Source organism: Mustela lutreola, chromosome 6 (assembly GCF_030435805.1).
Source record: "Mustela lutreola isolate mMusLut2 chromosome 6, mMusLut2.pri, whole genome shotgun sequence".
Classification (NCBI taxonomy): Eukaryota; Metazoa; Chordata; class Mammalia; order Carnivora; family Mustelidae; genus Mustela; species Mustela lutreola.
This window is the reverse complement of record NC_081295.1, coordinates 134,988,178-134,994,576: the sequence shown is the minus strand read 5'-3', so window position 1 is coordinate 134,994,576 and position 6,399 is coordinate 134,988,178. Positions and strand designations below refer to the sequence as shown.

At 47.6% G+C, this 6,399-nt stretch overlaps 1 protein-coding gene across 1 annotated transcript in view; it reads left to right on the top strand.

Moving 5' to 3' along the window:
• Positions 1 to 1,728: 1,728 nt before the first annotated feature.
• SERPINB6 (serpin family B member 6) overlaps positions 1,729 to 6,399 on the top strand; it is a 36,916-nt gene continuing 32,245 nt past the window's right edge. Inside the window, exon 1 of the mRNA XM_059179116.1 lies at positions 1,729 to 1,851. The gene's annotated coding sequence lies outside the window, so the exon portion shown is untranslated. The remainder of the gene's footprint in view (positions 1,852 to 6,399) is intronic.

Sequence of the window (6,399 nt, the reverse complement as noted above, 5' to 3'; positions counted from 1 at the left end):
TTTACTGGAGATTTCTGTTCATACAGCTTTGAGTTATTGTCTGATGTCATTTTGTTTCAAATTGGACTCCTTTTAACGTTGCTAGTATGGCAGGTCTAGTGGTAACAAATACCCCTCAGATTCTGTTTATCTGGGAGTGTCTTAATTTCTCCCTCAGTTTTGAACAACTATTGTGCTGAGTATAGACTTCTTTTTTTTTAAATTTTTTTTAAAGATTTTATTTATTTATTTGACAGAGAGAAATTACAAGTACACTGAGAGGCAGGCAGAGAGGGAGAGAGAAGGAAGCAGGCTCCCTGCTGAGCAGAGAGCCCGATGCGGGACTCGATCCCAGGACCCTGAGATCATGACCCGAGCCGAAGGCAGCAGCCCAACCCACTGAGCCACCCAGGCGCCCCTGAGTATAAAATTCTTGATTGACAGTTTTCCTTCCAGCACTTTAAAATGTCATCCCACTGTCATTGGGCCTCCATCATCTCTAAGGAGAAACTTGTTATTAATCTTACCAAGTCTCCTTTGTATGTGAAGAGTTGGATCTCTTTTGCTGCCTTTAAGATTTTTCTCTTTGTCTTATAACCAGTTTGATATAATATGTTTCAGTGTAGATCTCTTTGCATCCCAACTTGGAGTTCTTTGAGCTACTTGGATCTGTAGATTTATGCACCATGATACAAACATGTCATTTCAAGAAAGCCAAACTTAGTTATTTTTTTCCCCATAAATAAACTCTACTTTGGGATTGAAGTTAAATTATTTATACCTTGTGATTGTTTTGGAAAGTGCTGCAAAAATTATCTAAGTGTTGATAAGATCTCAAATATCAAACTAAAAATTAGAGCGACAACAGAAAGCTGGGCCTCAGGACTTCTATGAGCAAACTCTGTCCCAGTGGCTGTGGGACTTGGTGAGGCTCTGATGGCCTATGGGCTGTCTACTGAGAAAAGGAGTTAAACTAAAACAGAACAAAGACCCTTATTTGGGGTCTTGTGCAATTTGGGGAGCATTCTGGAGTAACCAGAAAAGTGTCCCATTCCTGTGGGAAGGCAAGGGGTTTTATGAGAAAGAAAGAAGGCACCATTATATGATTTAGAGGAAAAGAAGACAAAAAAATCTTAACTCGGTGCTAATTTTGATAAACATCTAATCAACTCTTTTTTTGGAGCTATCAAAGGAGCTTTACCTGGTATGCGTTAGTTAACTTTTATGTCTTCATAAAATTTTATGTCTCCCTATTAACAGTTTTATGGTCCGAATGCCAGTGATCCTGTTGGATTTTATGAACAACTGCTTGTAAAACAATGCCCGCTTCTGGCACAGTTCCAGATGATTAGTCAGAAAGGAAATCTAGCTTCAAGATGGAGATGCTCCTGTCCAGACATTTTATACAATTACACAGGACGTGACCTTGGCAAAGCCAGGGGATTCTGGCAGAGGTCCGAGCAGCATCAAGGTGGACCGGAGGTCCAGGGTAATGTGATGAGCCTCCCCCTTAGCTGGACCGGGGGCACAGTCAATGACAGCACCTCACGCTGACCCCGGGACAAGCAGGTACTGCGCCCACCTCTGCTCACTTTGAACGCCAGTCTCTTCCTCTAACCCCGGGTCTTCCAGCTTCCCCTCCTCTCCTGGCCAATGCGCCGCCGGAGTCTGGCGCTGTTGAATCCAGTGGGGGAACTCAGGAGATCTGGCCACCTTTCCTGGAAATCACCTTCCGATGGAAACTAAGTGCAACTCCTTACAGACAGTGGCTAGTGCTGTGAAGGAAGTAGAGGGCGCTGTGGTAGAACTAACGGGCCTCCGCAGGGTGTATCAAGTTTCACTTGACCCTCCTCTACAAAGCCTGGGCCCCAGGTGAGTCACCCCAAGCAGTCCCCTTTCACGCCCTGCTGCCCGGGTGCGGGGACGCGTCCCCCGGTCCCGCCACGGTGTCGCCGGTTCCTCCCAGACGCGGCGAACTGGGGTGCGGGGGGCTTGGCTGGCAGATCGCAGCGCGGCGGAGATCGCGGGGTGCGGCCTCCAGGAAGCGGGCCGGGGCGGGCGGGCAGGGCGTCAAGGGCGCAGCGGGTGCCAGAGGCTTGGCGGGGAGGTAGGTAGGTCTCAGGAGTGGGCGGCAGGCCTGCCTCTTGCTGGTCCCCGGCGGCACACCCTCCCGCGCCCGGTTCTCGGGCGGGAGAGGAGCGGTGCGGGGCGCCTGGAGTCCCGTCACTCCTTACCCTGGGCTGGCTCCATGCGCCCCGGGCGGTGCCTGCAGCTTTCCGTAATCGCCCAGTCCTGCTGGCTCCCAGGAGGGACGCGAGCCCTCTCAGGCCTGCCTCTCCTCTATTTCCGGGAGCTTCGTGATTTGAGCGCGGCTCAAGGTGACTCATCCCTGAGCTCTGCCTTCTGACTCACCGGCTTGCTTTCTTGGTTACCCGGAACTGACGTGTCCCCAAACCTCTCCAGCCTCGCCTTCCTTGCAGCATTTCTTGCCAGAGGCCGAAGGTTCTGATTCCTCCCGCTCAGGCTGGGGTAGAACCCGAGTGGCACCTCCCAAGCCGCTGGGTATCACCAGCCTCTACCCTCCTTTCTGGTCCCATTTCCCCACAGCTGAGGATATCAGCACCAAGCTCAGCTTCCTCCCCACCCATCCCGCGGGAATCCTTAGTCCAATCTGCCCACACCTCTGCAGCCATTAGGGTCTCCATCAGATCCTACGCGTACTCAATTTTGACGATAACACTGCCACTCAACCGCACAGGGCTAGCTTCCTTCTTTAAAACTCTCTTCTGTTTGTTGTTAACAATTCTCTTTCCAGATTCTTCATGCCTCCCTGGCTTCTCCTTGTCTCTTCCCGGCTCTTCGTTTCCTCAGTTCATCCTGATGTATTTGGCATTCCCGAGGGTTGGCCCACCTCTCCAGCCGGTAACTTCACCTTATCCGTTTGCTGATGACCCCCACATTGACGGCTGGTGCCCAGACATCTCCCCTGAGCCTTCCATGGAACCTCATCCTTGCCCTCACAAAACCAAAATTCATTCCCTTCTCCAAAGCCATTTGTCTTTCTGTTTCCAATCTTCTAATCTCATGTACGATCATTGTCATTCATCCACCGGCCCAAGTCAGTGATCTGACAGTCAGTTAGATTCCTCCTTCCTTAGCTATCTATCTGACAACCCCCAGGTCCCAAACTACCTTCTTCCCAAACTGCTTTTCTTTCTGTGGAAAAGAAAACCACAGGCCCCAAATGGTGTCACTTAGTCCAGGCTGAGTCACCAAACCAGAGCTTAATACGGAATCTAATCATAATTCCAACCTCCTCTAGCAACATAGTCTTAATTGGTCAGTCGGGAGTTTTCTGATGGGTGTCAGTGAGTCTATCACGTGGCCCTCTCCATTCCCCTGAAGGAAGATGACATAATCTGATACAACACCCCTGCTGTCCCACTCAGGAAACGAGAACCTGCCTGGAACAATCTTTTCCTTTTGCTTCTAACTTTCTTGCCCCACCCTCCTTCCTATAAAAACTTTCCATTTTGTCCAACTCCTTAGAACCTCTGCTTGCTAGATGGGAGACTGCCTGAGTGAGAAATTATTTAATAAAGTCAATTAGATCTTCAAGTTTACTCGGTTGAATTTTTTTAATACTTCCATCCCACCCACCCCCACTGATTGGGGTCTTTCATTCCAAGGACCGCAGCTCTGACACATCAGTCTTGTTCCCATCTCACTTCTCCACATTCCTGCAGAACAATCTTCCCAGGACATAACTCTGCTTATGTGTCCCACAGTTCAGAATTCTTTGGAGACTCTCCACGCCTATGAAATAAAATCAAAATTTATTGGCGTGACATATAAAGCCCTGTCTACTCAAAACTGCCTCATATTTGGTGATACTGGAGTAGTTAATTGCTTCCACCAACATGCGTATTTTTGCAAGTTTCCCTGTCTCGCAGTTTGGAATACTGTTCCCTACTTAACTCAGCCTGATTCTGCAGATCTCCGCTCAAGCGTTATGGAGCGCGTGACACCTTTCTTGATTCCTCCAGCCAGACTCCTTGTTGCTGCTCTTGCTTTTTCTTGCCCCTTATATTTAAGGCCGTTATAGCATATACCACATCCTGCTTCACTTGTTTGCATATCTGTATTAGGAAGAACCTCAGTCCAGTCTTTCTCTTGAAAAACCCCAGGCCTTGCCCCATCCCGTGTTTCTCCTGTGCATCTCCTTTACTACTCATAAAAAACTCTTCACTTCTGATCCTTCTGGTCACCAAATGTATGGGGGGGATTTCCTACACCAGCAGTTCTCCACAGCACCAGCTGAGGTCTTTTTTTTTTTTTTTTTAAAGATTTTATTTATTTATTGGACAGAGAGAGACATAGTGAGAGAGGGAACACAAGTAGGGGGAGTGGGGGAGGGAGAAAGCAGGCTTCCTGCGGAGTAGGGATCCTGATGTGGGGCTCGATCCTAGGACCCTGGGATCATGACCTGAGCCAAAGGCAGACGCTTAACAACTGAGCCACCCAGGTGCCCCACACCAGCTGAAGTCTTATAATTTAACTCAGTTCTAGCACATTCTACCTGGAGATCATGTCAGGCCCCACAGGTTAGGGGCTTTGTCCCACAAGACTGCCTTTCACACTCCTCAACTTCAGATGCCAGTTGCAGGTAATAGATTCCCAGGTTACCCACAGTTCCTGTCCAGTTTTGCTAGGATGGGAGGTTCTGATGATGTCACCCCCTCCCCCAAGTCTGCTCTGGTTTGATTAATTTGTTAGAATGACTCACAGAACTCAAGGAAACACATTTACCAGTTTATTAAAAGAAAGATAAAGGATACAGATGAACAGATATGGGGGCCCTTTGGGTGGTTCAGTTGGTTAAGTATCTGCCTTCAGCTCAGGTCATGATCTCAGGGTCCTGGGAATGAGTCCTGGCATCAGCCCCAGATCAGGATCCCTGCTCAGCAGAGAGTCTGTTTCTTCCTCTCCCCTTCCCCCTCTACTCATGATCCTTCTCTCTAGCTCTCTCTCAAATAAATAAAATCTTAAAATAAAAGATACATAGGGCAAGGTCTGAGAGGGTCCTGAGCGCAGGAGCTTCTGTCCTTCTGGAGTGGGGGTGGGGAGCACCACCCTCCCAGTGTGGGTATGTTCACCAATGTAGTAGCTCCCCAAACCCCATCTTGCTGGGATGTTTGTGGGGGCTTCATTTTGTAGGCATGATCTGTCATTAACTCCACTTTCAGCCCTGCTCCCTTCTCAAGAGGAGGAGAGGTGGAGCTGAAAATTCCAAGTTTCTAATCATGGCTTGGTCCTTCCGATGACCAGCTCTCATCCAGGAGCCATCCAGGACCCCACCTAGAGTTGCCTGTTAGAAAAAGACACCACTATTACCCAGGAAATTACAAGAGTTTCAGAAGCCATATGTCAATAACCAGAGTCAATGACCAACAATGAGAACAAAAGATGTTCCTTGTGTTCTTATCACTTAGGAAATTACAAAGGTTTCAGGAGGTTCTCTGTCAGGAGCGGAGGGCAGACCATTAGATATGTTTTCTATTTTCTCACAGTATCTGTTTGATATCTTGAGGTCAGGGACCTTGCTTCTATCATCATATTGCCATCATATCAACATATTACCTTATTGTAGCTCCTGGCCTATAGTAGGTGCTCAATAAAAGTTTATGGAGTGAATGAAATAGTTATTGCACCAGTTAGGACATCACTTACCATTTTGTGAATGCCAAATTGTTCATATAATAAAGTTATTAAGGCTGATGAGCAAACATTAAGTCATCAGAGAATACCATTGCAAGTGGTCTAAAAGTCCTTGCTCATCATGTTGCTTAGATAAGTCATAGGATAAGAACTCTCCACAGTCAGGATCTTATACTGCCTTTGGAATTTGCAATGGTCTTGGGAGAAAGTATGTACGTCACAGAGTAGTGCTGAGGTAACAGAGCTCCTCCCTCAGCCCTTGATGTTTTGTCCCTGGGGCTCAATAGATAGTCACCTTCCTCGTGAGGGACGGAGGTTCTCCAGCTCGAGTCTGATGGGCACCTAGAAAGTGATAGGACTGCTTGTCTTTGTTTAAAAAGAATGAAAATGTTCTGACCATCTCTCGCCAAGTAGGAGTAATGAAAACACATATCTTGTGTCCCTTTTTGCTTTCGTTCTATGATACCCAAACTTGCGTTTTGGAATGAAATTTCCTGCTGATGTGGGAAATAGAGGCAGAAGAAAATCATTAAATTTCCTTACCTACTGACAAGCCCTTAAGACAGGCAGAGTGACCTCCGCCTTAAGGCTTTGCTAAGGGAAAGGGGCAATCCTAGCCTGACCAACTCCCTACTCCCAACCAGGATCCTGTAAGTCTACTTTAACAATTCCTTTAGGAAACTTTATCTCTAAACCTCCAAG